The 13676-nt window shown below is 47.6% G+C and overlaps 2 pseudogenes across 1 annotated transcript; both read right to left on the reverse strand.

Annotated features, from left to right (window-relative positions):
• Positions 1 to 1978: 1978 nt before the first annotated feature.
• LOC125548005 (acyl transferase 9 pseudogene) lies at positions 1979 to 8721 on the reverse strand (annotated as a pseudogene). Its single transcript, XR_015618222.1, has 2 exons — positions 8656 to 8721; positions 1979 to 2900 (listed from the first exon to the last, which is right to left on the reverse strand). The product of XR_015618222.1 is annotated as an acyl transferase 9 pseudogene (transcript).
• On the reverse strand, positions 7832 to 8859 carry LOC125546674 (acyl transferase 9 pseudogene; annotated as a pseudogene).
• Between the last annotated feature and the right edge of the window lie 4817 nt (positions 8860 to 13676).

Below are 13676 nucleotides of genomic sequence, written 5' to 3' on the forward strand. Positions count from 1 at the left end.
AAAATGGCACGGTTAGTTTTCCCAAACCCGTATTGATGAAAATCCCGTAATAAGGGGGCACGATCTCTGCTTTGACAAGACGTGATGTCGGTGGTTGCGTCTCGAAACGCGAAACTGGAGGCCAAAAAATGGTTTGAAGTAATAAAATGGCCGGACGTAATGTCTCACTAGTGAAATCTTCAGAAGACAGAGCTTATCTGTATTCTGCCCTTGTAATTCAGAGGTATGACTGTTGTACAGAGCCAAATATAGTACTGACGATCAACTGATTTGAAGTGTTCGGAGGAGGAACCCGCCTTGCAACGTCGAAGACAATCTGCGCGCCGGACACATCGTCATTGAAGACTGGTTCAGGGGCTACTGAGGGAGTCTAGGATTATGGGCTCCTCGGGCGTCCGGGCTAAGTGATATGGGCCGGACTAATGGGCCGTGGAGATACAAGACGAAAGACTTTCCCCGTGTTCGGATGGAACTCTCCTTAGCGTGGAAGGCAAGCTTAGCGTGCGGATATGAAGATTTCTTTCTCTGTAAATCGACTCTGTACAAACCCTATTCCCCTCCGGTGTCTATATAAACTAGAGGGTTTAGTCCATAGAGGCAATCACAATCATAATCATATAGGCTAGACCTCTAGGGTTTAGCCATTACGATCTCGTGGTAGATCAACTATTGTAACCCCTATACTCATCAAAGTCAATCAAGTAGGAAGTACGGTATTACCTCCATCAAGAGGGCCCGAACCTGGGTAAATATCGTGTCCCCTGTCTCCTGTTACCATCGATCCTTAGACGCACAGTTCAGGACCCCCTACCCGAGATCTGCCGGTTTTGCCACCGACAGTCGGTACCATTTGTTGTATTCGGGACAATTGTTGTATTGAATTATTAGTTTTTTTTCAGTGATTTGAATTGTTAATGTCATTTGGATTCATAATATTGACATTTTATGTTTTTTAAATTCATAATTTTGTGTAATATATGAGATATGTGTCAAATTCAGAAGAAGAAAAAACACGCGTTTTGCGGGCTCGCACGGGTTACGGCCGAACAAACCCCGCATATCGGAACCATAAAAAGGAATATTTACACTTATAATGCATCATAAATTTCAATAGATAAAAAATGGAAAAAAAATTCACTAGACGAGCTGCAGGAGCAATACACAGGGGAGAATGGCAGATGATACCATCACTTAGATGCTTCCATGATAAATTCAGCATGAATAGTGTCGATAAAGAAAAAAACATGAAAAGTGTGAAAAGCTACACTATTCACAACAGGTTTGTCTTTTTTGCTTCTCAATGTGTATATCAAATTTGGATCTGGATTTTTTAGGGTTTGTAGACACATGTGTTGCAAACATTCATATATTTTTTGGAATGATTTAAATTTGATTTTTTCGAATTTGGTATCACGTGATATTCTCCCCATTCCCCAATACACATGCCTGATGCATCGGTGCACGCATCCTAAATTTCAATAGATGAAAAAATGAAAAAGAATTTTCTAGAGAGCTGCTTAAATCTAGTGAGATTTCAGAGAGCTGTGCTCACACGGTGCACCATGTGAGGCTTGCAAATTCTGGTTGCCCCGTTCATCTATGGTTACAGGCTAGCGCCACCAAGCCCGGCGATGATGAGGCCGGTTGAAGCCCTATTTAAAGCGATCAAAGTTATTCTCGTCTGGCCATGTGGGACTAAACGAAACCTAGCCTCGATGCGTGCCCGCGGTGACCCATAGAACCGACACATCTTAATCGGGCTTCTTGTGTTGTGGGCTTTAGAATTTCCCTATGGCCCACAGAGACAAAGCCCACCATACACGACTCAAAATATATTTTTTCCAAAAGCGCCATGCCTCTGGTCCCTCTTGAATTTTGCAACCATACAAGCCATCATCAATCAAGTAACCAAATGCAGGTATGTATCATTTTTATTGTCTCGTATCAAATGATTAAAAAATCAAATTGGATGTCTACATTCTAAGAATGGTAACGTACTGCTCAAGATGGATGTAGAAACAAAGTAAGTAAATACAACGAAAACAGGTACAAATACAACAACATCAGCAACAATATATCAACCAAACAGCCGCATCAGCAGAGCTCCACGATGCTTCCATCCCCACCCCCTTGCATGCATAGATGCATGCCAAGGTTCTCTCGGTCGTCTAGCAAAGCAAAGCAAAGGAGCTCGCTCATGGCAGGTCCTCCTTCATGCCGCGGGCGAACTCCTCCAAGTGCTCCTTGGTGACGCAGCTGGCGAGCATCCGGGTGCCGTCCTGCGGCAGCGGCGCTTTGAGGATGACGACGGAGGCGATGAAGTCCTTGTTCACGAGCGGGCCGGCGAACATGGGCGGGCCGAAGCCGTAGTCCACGTCAGAGAACCCCAGCTTGCTCCAGTCGGAGACGTAGATGGACTCATAGTCGAAGCTCATCTGGAAGGGATCCTGCCGCGTCTCCTCCTTGGCGAACTGGATGAACTCCACCGCCATCCGCTGCTTCGCCTCCCGGATCATGTCGATCAACTCCATCACCGACGACTCCAGCACCTTCTTGCTGCTCCCGGACATCTTCACGGGGAAGATGGAGTTGTCGTAGTACCCGGCGTCCAGCTTCAGCAGGTGGCGCACGCTGGCGAAGAAGCAGAGCTTCACCGTGGCCTCCGGCTCCAGGTTCAGCGCCCGGGTGCGGCACTGCCACAGCTTGGCCGTCAGCACGTCGAAGCCGGAGCAGAACTTGCCGCTGTGCGCCTTGTACTACGTCTTGAGCCCGTCGATGTAGCCTGTGGGGAAGTCAAGCACGATGTAGTCCAGCGCCAGCACGGGGAGCTCCGGGAGCGGGCCAGGCTTGATGCTCGGGTTGGGGAACTTCTCCCTGTCCCACACCGGCTTCACCGCCGGCTCCGGGAGCCCCCGCGCCATGTCGCCCACTGCCTTGATGAACTGCGCCGCGCCCATGCCGTCCGCCGACGCGTGGTTGAACCGCAGGCCCATCACGAACCCGCCGCAAGTGAATTTCGTGATCTGAAACCATGTAATAAGTTAGTTTGATTAGTAGGAGTACTAACTAATATCCTGTAGATGCTCCCGTAATTCCTGTAGGCTGTCCTCATCAAGGAATATGAATTGGCAATCATGATGGAATTCGGCACTTTCTGCCGAGCCATGCATCTCAAGGTACGGGTGACAGGGATGCACGAACAAAACACCAAGAGAGAATGAGCGAAAAATGCGCTGCAATCTAATCATCATCATAAAGTACTCCACTGACTTCTCAAAACGGGAGCGGCTACAGATCAATCAACTGACTCAAGAAAGGGATCAGTCGATTTGTAGAAGGTAAGGAAACATAACTATTCAGAACAAATTGACTGACCCAAAGTTGTGGTCAGTCGAAAAAGGCCAGCAGTCAAACGGGCTGAAAAAAGAGTTCTGACTTTATATTTCTGCCTTCAGTCATCAGCCCAAAACTAAAATGGGCATGAACCCGCTAAGAGACAGACCCACTACACAGAATCCACCTAACGCGCAGAGCCACTAGGTCTTCTTCCTCCTCTTTCATCCCCGACACCGCAAACACTCAGCTGCCGCCATGGACGCTGAAACAAACATGAGATGTGCTGATCTCTTCTGACCTCTCTATAGATCTTGTGCTAAATTTCTTCCTTGCAAAGTCCTTCTCCTCCAAACGCCCTTAGATCCACAACAGCAGAACAATCCCAAAAAAATGGATGAGTCGTCATATCATTTTAGAATGATAGATCTGTCTGGAAGAAAATCAAAACTGAGAAGATATAAACCTGGAGAAGAACTTGCTTCATGAATTTGCAAGGTAATAGATGATCCCCCACCACCTCTTTCTTTAATCAGTCTTCATGTTAGCTTCTGGTTGATTCTGGACATCTGCATTTAGCATCTTTCATATTCAGACGTAACCTTGCTGTTGTTTGCTAGAAAGAGGAGAATTGAAACAAATAAATTGGTAGCATGATTAACTATCACAAACTAAATGTGTTTCCAACCTTCAGGAGGAGTTGCATATTCAGAAAACTAAAATTGCTCAAGTAAGCAAGAAGCATATTTAGAGAAGAAATGCTTGCAGATCTTGACAAGCATAAGGAACTCTGAACAAAGAAAATTGCCTGCATGACTACGTAAGGGACTGCAACATACAATTTAAATGCATTACAACTATAAGCCAGAAAAGCCAGACATATACATACCTTTGAGTACTTATGATCCGGCCAGGGGCTTTGGCCTGGGGTGCCACTCATCGGCATCCGATGCGGAGTCATCCGTAAGGGACGTCCTCCCTTTCTTGGACGCCTCCGCCTCTAGATCGACGGAGGCTGCCCTTTTCTTCTTCTCCCCCTTAGGGGGGAGTTGCTCTCTTCCTCCTCCTCTTCCTCTTCGTCAGGGGAGGAGAGGGTTCCGATGTCCTCGGACACTACGTCCGAAGCACTCTTACGGCGGAAGCCGCTCTTGGCCTCCTTGCCCTTCCCCTTGGCTTTCTTTTCCGGCGCCGGGACCAGCACCCTCGTCAATAGAGGAATAGCTGGGTCTTCGGGCAGCGGAGTCGGACAGTGAATCCGGTCCGCTTTCTTCTTCCAGCCCTACAAAAATAAATGAAGGGTTTAGTGTGCTCCTTGGATTCGCAAAGTAAGGTTATCAAAGAACTTACGGGGGTCGCGGCGTGGATGCTGTCGTAGCCGAGGTCTTCGGTTGCCTCCGGACATGACTTCTTGGTCTTGAAGAGCAACTTCCACATGTCTTCATGCTTCGTGCCGAAGAACCGCTGCAGGGTCCGGGGACCGACCGGGTTGAACTTCCACATGGGCTCTTGACACGCCTGACAGGGAAGAATTCGACGGAAGAGCATCACCTGGATCACGCTGGCGAGGCTGGTATTTTTATCTACCATGCTCTTGATGCGCTTCTGTAGCACCGTTACCTCGTCAGACGACGCTCAGTCCAGGCCCTTGTTGAGCCAGGATGCCAGCCGCATTGGGGTCCGGACTTGAACTCCGCAGGAGCAACCCATGTGGAGTCACGGGGCTCTGTGACATAGAACCACCCCTGCTGCCATCCCTTCACGGTCTCCACGAAGGTGCCCTGGGGCCAAGTGACGTTGGGAAGTTTGCTCACCATAGCGCCACCGCAATCCGCCCTGCTGGCTATCCACCACTTTTGGCTTCACATTGAAGACCTTGAGTCATAGGCCGAAGTGGGGGGAAATGCGAAGGAATGCCTCGCATACGATGATAAACGCCGAAATGTTGAGGAAAGAATTTGGGGCTAGATCACAGAAATCTAGCCCGTAGTAAAACATGAGGCCGCGGACGAAAGGATGAAGGGGAAACCCCAGTCCGCGAAGACAATGAGGGATAAACACTACCCTCTCGCCGAGCTTTAGAGTGGGGATGATCTGCTTTTTGGCTGGAAGCCGGTGGGCGATCTCCTTGGCCAGGTACCCCGCTTCCCAGAGTTCCTTGATGTCTTTCTCCGTGATGGAGGAAGCCATCCACTTGCCCTGCGCTCCGGATCCGGACATGGCTGGAGTACTTTCTGGGAACAAAGAGGATTGAAGCTTCGGCGCTGGAGCTTGAGGGCGGATGGGCTAAGGAAGGGGAAGGCGTGGGGTAAAAAGGGGGAATCTTATCTCCTTATAAAGGCAGTGAATATCATGTGTCCCCCATGAGTCTTAAAGCTCGCCTATTTCCAAGGGGTCGTGCGAAACGGCACGGTTAGTTTTCCCAAACCCGTATTGATGAAAATCCCGTAATAAGGGGGCACGATCTCTGCTTTGACAAGACGTGACGTCGGTGGTTGCGTCTCGAAACGCGAAACGGGAGGCCAAAAAATGGTTTGAAGTAATAAAATGGCCGGACATAATGTCTCACCAGTGAAATCTTCAGAAGACAGAGCTTATCTGTATTCTGCCCTTGTAATTCAGAGGTATGACTGTTGTACAGAGCCAAATATAGTACTGATGATCAACTGATTTGAAGTGTTCGGAGGAGGAACCCGCCTTGCAACGTCGAAGACAATCTGCGCGCCGGCCACATCGTCATTGAAGACTGGTTCAGGGGCTACTGAGGGAGTCTAGGATTATGGGATCCTCGGGCGTCCGGGCTAAGTGATATGGGCCGGACTAATGGGCCGTGGAGATACAAGACGAAAGACTTTCCCCGTGTTCGGATGGAACTCTCCTTAGCGTGGAAGGCAAGCTTAGCGTGCGGATATGAAGATTTCTTTCTCTGTAAATCGACTCTGTACAAACCCTAGTCCCCTCCGGTGTCTATATAAACTAGAGGGTTTAGTCCATAGAGGCAATCACAATCATAATCATATAGGCTAGACATCTAGGGTTTAGCCATTACGATCTCGTGATAGATCAACTATTGTAACCCCTATACTCATCAAAGTCAATCAAGTAGGAAGTAGGGTATTACCTCCATCAAGAGGGCCCGAACCTGGGTAAACATCGTGTCCCCTGTCTCCTGTTACCATCGATCCTTAGACGCACAGTTCGGGACCCCCTACCCAAGATCTGCCGGTTTTGCCACCGACAGTCGGTACCATTTGTTGTATTCGGGACAATTTTTGTATTGAATTATTAGTTTTATTCAGTGATTTGAATTGTTATTGTCATTTGGATTCATAATATTCACATTTTATGTTTTTTAAATTCATAATTTTGTGTAATATATGAGATATTTGTCAAATTCAGAAGAAGAAAAAACACGCGTTTTGCGGGCTCGCACGGGTTACGGCCAAACAAACCCCGCATATCGGAACCATAAAAAAGAATATTTACACTTCTAATGCATCATAAATTTCAATAGATAAAAAATGAAAAAAAATCACTAGACGAGCTGCAGGAGCAACACACAGGGGAGAATGGCAGATGATACCATCACTTAGATGCTTCCGTGATAAATTCAGCATGAATAGTGTCGATAAAGAAAAAAACATGAAAAGTGTGAAAAGCTACACTATTCACAACAAGTTTGTCTTTTTTGCTTCTCAATGTGTATATCAAATTTGGATCTGGATTTTTTAGGGTTTGTAGACACATGTGTTGCAAACATTCATATATTTTTTGGAATTTTTGGAATGATTTAAATTTGATTTTTTCGAATTTGGTATCACGTGATATTCTCCCCATTCCCCAATACACATGCCTGATGCATCGGTGCACGCATCCTAAATTTCAATAGATGAAAAAATGAAAAAGAATTTTCTAGACAAGCTGCGGGAGCGGTACACGGATAGTGGTCCGCTTGCTTAATTAAATCCAGAGTCCCCAGACAAGCTGCGGGAGCAGTACACCACAGGGATATACGTCCGCTTGCTTAAATCTAGTGAGATTTCAGAGAGCTGCGCTCACACGGTGCACCATGTGAGGCTTGCAAATTCTGGTTGCCCCGTTCATCTACGGTTACAGGCTAGCGCCACCAAGCCCGGCGATGATGAGGCCGGTTGAAGCCCTATTTAAAGCGATCAAAGTTCTTCTCGTCTGGCCATGTGGGACTAAACGAAACCCAGCCTCGACGCGTGCCCGCGGTGACCCATAGAACCGACACATCTTAATCGGGCTGCTTGTGCTGTGGGCTTTAGTGTTTCCCTATGGCCCGCAGAGACGAAGCCCACCATACACGACTCAAAATGTATTTTTTCTAAAAGCGCCATGCCTCTGGTCCCTCTTGAGTTTTGCAACCATACAAGCCATCATCAATCAAGTAACCAAATGCAGGTATGTATCATTTTTATTGTCTCGTATCAAATGATTAAAAATCAAATTGGCTGTCTACATTCTAAGAATGGTAACGTACTGCTCAAGATGGATGTAGAAACAAAGTAAGTAAATACAACGAAAACAGGTACAAATACAACAACATCAGCAACAATATATCAACCAAACGGCCGCATCAGCAGAGCTCCACGATGCTTCCATCCCCACCCCCTGCATGCATGCATGCATGCCAAGGTTCTCTTAGCAAAGCAAAGCGAAGGAGCTCGCTCATGGCAGGTCCTCCTTCATGCCGCGGGCGAACTCCTCCGAGTGCTCCTTGGTGACGCAGCTGGCGAGCATCCGGGTGCCGTCCAGCGGCAGCGGCGCCTTAAGGATGACGACGGAGGCGATGAAGTCGTTGTTCACGAGCGGGCCGGCGAACATGGGCGAGCCGAAGCCGTAGTCCACGTCGGAGAACCCCAGCTTGCTCCAGTCGGAGACGTAGATGGACTCGTAGTCGAAGCTCATCTGGAAGGGATCCTGCCGCGTCTCCTCCTTGGCGAACTGGAAGAACTCCACCGCCATCCGCTGCTTCACCTCCCGGATCATGTCGATCACCTCCATCACCGACGACTCCAGCACCTTCTTGCTGCTCCCGGACATCTTCACGGGGAAGATGGAGTTGCCGTAGTACCCGGCGTCCAGCTTCAGCAGGTGGCGCACGCTGGCGAAGAAGCAGAGCTTCACCGTGGCCTCCGGCTCCAGGTTCAGCGCCCGGGTGCGGCACTGCCACAGCTTGGCCGTCAGCACGTCGAAGCCGGAGCAGAACTTGCCGCTGTGTGCCTTGTACTGCGTCTTGAGCCCGTCGATGTAGCCCGTGGGGAAGTCGAGCACGATGTAGTCCAGCACCAGCACGGGGACCTCCGGGAGCGGGCCAGGCTTGATGCTCGGGTTGGGGAACTTCTCCCTGTCCCACACCGGCTTCACCGCCGGCTCCGGGAGCCCCCGCGCCATGTCGCCCACCGCCTTGATGAACTGCGCCGCGCCCATGCCGTCCGCCGACGCGTGGTTGAACCGCACGCCCATCACGAACCCGCCGCAAGTGAATTTCGTGATCTGAAAGCATGTAATAAGTTAGTTTGATTAGTAGGAGTAATAACTAATATCCTGTAGATGCTCCCGTAATTCCAGTAGGCTGTCCTCATCGAGAAATATGAATTGGAAATCATGATGGAATTCGGCACTTTCTGCCGAGCCATGCATCTCAAGGTACGGGTGACAGGGATGCACGAACAAAACACCAAGAGAGAATGAGCGAAAAATGCGCTGCAATCTAATCATCATCATAAAGTACTCCACTGACTTCTCAAAACGGGAGCGGCTATAGATCAATCGACTGACTCAAGAAAGGGATCAGTCGATTTGTAGAAGGTAAGGAAACATAACTATTCAGAACAAATTGACTGGCCCAAAGTTGTGGTCAGTCGAAAAAGGCCAGCAGTCAAACGGGCTGAAAAAAGAGTTCTGACTTTATATTTCTGCCTTCAGTCTTTAGCCCAAAACTAAAATGGGCATGAACCCGCTAAGAGACAGACCCACTACACAGAATCCACCTAACGCACAGAGCCACTAGGTCTTCTTCCTCCTCTTTCATCCCCGACACCGCAAACACTCAGCTGCCGCCATGGACGCTGAAACAAACATGAGATGTGCTGATCTCTTCTGACCTCTCTATAGATCTTGTGCTAAATTTCTTCCTTGCAAAGTCCTTCTCCTCCAAACGCCCTTAGATCCACAACAGCAGAACAATCCCAAAAAAATGGATGAGTCGTCATATCATTTTAGAATGATAGATCTGTCTGGAAGAAAATCAAAATCGAGAAGATATAAACCTGGAGAAGAACTTGCTTCACGAATTTGCAAGGTAATAGATGATCCCCCACCACCTCTTTCTTTAATCAGTCTTCATGTTACCTTCTGGTTGATTCTGGACATCTGCATTTAGCATCTTGCATATTCAGACGTAACCTTGTTGTTGTTTGCTAGAAAGAGGAGAATTGAAACAAATAAATTGGTAGCATGATTAACTATCACAAACTAAATGTGTTTCCAACCTTCAGGAGGAGTTGCATATTCAGAAAACTAAAATTGCTCAAGTAAGCAAGAAGCATATTTAGAGAAGAAATGCTTGCAGATCTTGACAAGCATAAGGAACTCTGAACAAAGAAAATTGCCTGCATGACTACGTAAGGGACTGCAGCATACAATTTAAATGCATTAAAACTATAAGCCAGAAAAGCCAGACATATACATACCTTTGAGTACTTATGATCCGACCAGGGGCTTTGGCCTGGGGTGCCACTCATCGGCGTCCGATTCTGAGTCATCCGTAAGGGACGTCCTCCCTTTCTTGGATGCCTCCGCCTCTAGATCGACGGAGGCTGCCCTTTTCTTCTTCTCCCCCTTAGGGGGGAGTTGCTCTCTTCCTCCTCCTCTTCCTCTTCGTCAGGGGAGGAGAGGGTTCTGATGTCCTCGGACACTACGTCCGAAGCACTCTTACGGCGGAGGCCGCTCTTGGCCTCCTTGCCCTTCCCCTTGGCTTTCTTTTCCGGCGCCGGGACCAGCACCCTCGTCAATAGAGGAATAGCTGGGTCTTCGGGCAGCGGAGCCGGACAGTGAATCCGGTCCGCTTTCTTCTTCCAGCCCTACAAAAATAAATGAAGGGTTTAGTGTGCTCCTTGGATTCGCAAAGTAAGGTTATCAAAGAACTTACGGGGGTCGCGGCGTGGATGCTGTCGTAGCCGAGGTCTTCGGTTGCCTCCGGACATGACTTCTTGGTCTTGAAGAGCAACTTCCACATGTCTTCATGCTTCGTGCCGAAGAACCGCTGCAGGGTCCGAGGACCGACCGGGTTGAACTTCCACATGGGCTCTTGGCACGCCTGACAGGGAAGAATTCGACGGAAGAGCATCACCTGGATCACGCTGGCGAGGCTGGTATTTTTATCTACCATGCTCTTGATGCGCTTCTACAGCACCATTACTGTAAATGCATCTAGTGCCACCTCTAGTTGGTTTTGGAGTATTGACGACAAACCTAGTTGAGGGACTAATGTGTTTGTGAGAATTGCAGGAAAACACAGGTAGAAGTCTCTCATTGATTCGGTTTTACTACCAAAGATGACCCCTAAAAATGTACGAAGACATTGAAGACAATGGTGGTTTATGAAGATATTCATATTGAAGACAATGACATGATAAGACTCCCTATGAAGCTTTTGGAACTCGAAGACCTAGATCCTTCGTAGTTTTATTTCATTCATGTTGTGTCATAGGAACCACCGTACTGTTAAGTGGGGTCGAAGAGAACCAGTCAGAATGACTGAAGTGATGCCTAATTCAAATCCTATGTCTTCGAGCGAAGACTTTGAGAGAAAATCTTGTCCAGAGTCAGACAAGTCAGCTTTACTTGTAGCCCAAGTAAAGTTGCCGTGTGAGTTCAAAATTCGACCGTTGGTACACGTGTCAGTTCCTTAGTGACCCAGGGTCATTTCGGACAGATCAGGTCGGGTTGCCAAGTGGCTATAAATAGTCCACCCCCACAACCATAAACGGTTGGCTGCTCAGATTTCAGTGCACGGCTTTTGTCGTTTGAGAGCAACCCACCTCGAAGCCTTTGAAAGAAAAATTCCTAGTGAGGAGAAAATCCCTAACCACCCAGAGCCAGAGTAAATTGGGCATCACTTAAGTCTTCGTGTCTGTGTGATTTGAAGACTTATTACACTTGAGGACTGTGCATCCTCCAGACGGTTAGGCGTCGCGTTCTGAGCATCCAAGAGAAATTGTGGATTGTCAGTGAACGAAGTCTGTGAAGGTTTGGGAGTCTACCTTGAAGACTTACCTGAGTGATTGGGCGAGGTCTGTGTGACCTTAGCTCAAGGAGAAAACGGTGAGGACTGGGTGTCTTGGACTAAGTGTCCTTGACTGGGTGTCCGAGACTGTGTGTCCTTTGGTTTAAATACCTAGCCGCTCCAACCAGACGTACAGTTGTCACAGCAACTGGAACTGGTCCAACAAATCATTGTCTTCAACGTGTCACTGGTTTCATCTTCACTTCTTCTCGCTTACAGTTATTCATTGTGAAGCCATTGCATGCTTGCTTTGTCTTTTGTCTTCACAACATGAATGCATGATCTGTTTGGCTTCATAACTTCTTCCTACCTGATCCTTATTACACTGAAGCTGTTTGTCATTGCGCTTTCACTCTATTGAATACATGACCATGGCTGGCCTAGTGTAATCTAACTTCCGCTGCATAGTAATAGGCATGATCTTCACTGTTTGTCTTCACAACTCTCACGTTTTGAAGACTTTCATAAAAATTGCCTATTCACCCCCCCTCTAGTCGATATAACGCACTTTCAATTGGTATCAGAGCAAGGTGCTCCCTTGTTCTGTGTGATTCGGTTTAACCACCTGGAGTTTTAGCTATGTCGACTGCAGGGATAATAAAGTCTCCGCTGCGTGCCCCGTCTTTGATGGAACTGAATATCCCTACTGGAAGAATAAGATGCGCATGCATCTTGAAGCCATTGACGTCGACCTATGGTATGTCATCGAGAACGGCGTTCCCAAGGCTGGAGAAGGTGTCACTGCTGCTGATGTCAAGAAGTTCACTCAACTGGACTCTACTGCCAAAAATATCATCTGTGGTCATCTGACCAAAGGACAGTATGGCCGTGTGAGTGCCTTGAAGACATCCAAGCTGGTCTGGGACTGGCTCTCCAAGGTTAATGAAGGCATATCAACCCAGAGAGATCAAAGATTCAGTGTCCTTCGCAATCTCTTCAACCACTTCAAACGAAATGACAATGAGAATGTCCAGCACACCTTTGATCGGCTCACTGACATCACAAATGAGCTTCAAGCCCTCGGCGCTACTGAGATCACCAAACATGAAATCGTCAAGACGCTGCTGAGATCACTTGATAGTTCGTTTGACATTCTGGCCCTGATGATTCAAGAACGTCCTGATTTCAAGACACTCGATCCGTCTGACATACTTGAGAGGCTCAACACACATGAGTTTCAGCTTTCTGAGAAAAGAGATATCTACGGTCCAAACTATGGGCGAACTCGTGCCTAGAAGGCAAAAGCTGTCTCCTCATCTGAAGAAGAATCTGACTGCAGTTCTGATGATCCTGAAGACATTGGAAGAGAACTTGCAATGCTAGTGAAGAAGTTCCAAAGATTCACTAAGAAGAAAGGCTTCAGGAAATCTTCACGATCAAGCTCAAGGAATGATGAAGCTTCTGCTCATGACTACAAGAAGAAAACATGTCACAAGTGCAAGAAAACTGGACACTTCATCTCTGAGTGTCCACAGTGGGACAATGAGAATAGAAGGAAGAAGAAGAGCAAGGAATATGATTCTGACGACAAGAAGAATAAGAAATACTCAAAGTCTTCTTCCAAAACTTCATCAAGGTCTTCATCACACAAGAAGAGCTCATCTGGCAAGGCACGTGCGTTTGTTGGAAAAGAGATGGATTCAGAGGAGGAGTCCGCATCTGAGGAGGCAGAGGTGGAGTCTGAGGAGGAGTCTGATTCTGGCACTGCGAGTCTGGCTACAGCATACGTCGCCAAGTCCATCTTCAATACTGAAGACAATGACTGCATCACCGACACCGACGCAAATGACAAGGACGACTCCACTCCTACCTACTGCTTCATGGCACGCGGTGCCAAGGTAAACACACGCACAACTCGCTATGAAACATCTAGTGACGATGACTCTGAATGTGATTCAAAACCTAGCTACAAAACACTTGCTAAAATTGCAAATGAACAACAGAAAGCTATGGAACATATTCAAAAATTGTTAGACAGAAGCGATGATCTGTTGGGTGCTGAAATGACTCGATCTGAATCCTTAATTGAAGA

This window comes from Triticum urartu, chromosome 3A (genome assembly GCF_056163025.1).
Source record: "Triticum urartu cultivar PI428250 chromosome 3A, HENAU_Tu73, whole genome shotgun sequence".
Taxonomy (NCBI): Eukaryota; Viridiplantae; Streptophyta; class Magnoliopsida; order Poales; family Poaceae; genus Triticum; species Triticum urartu.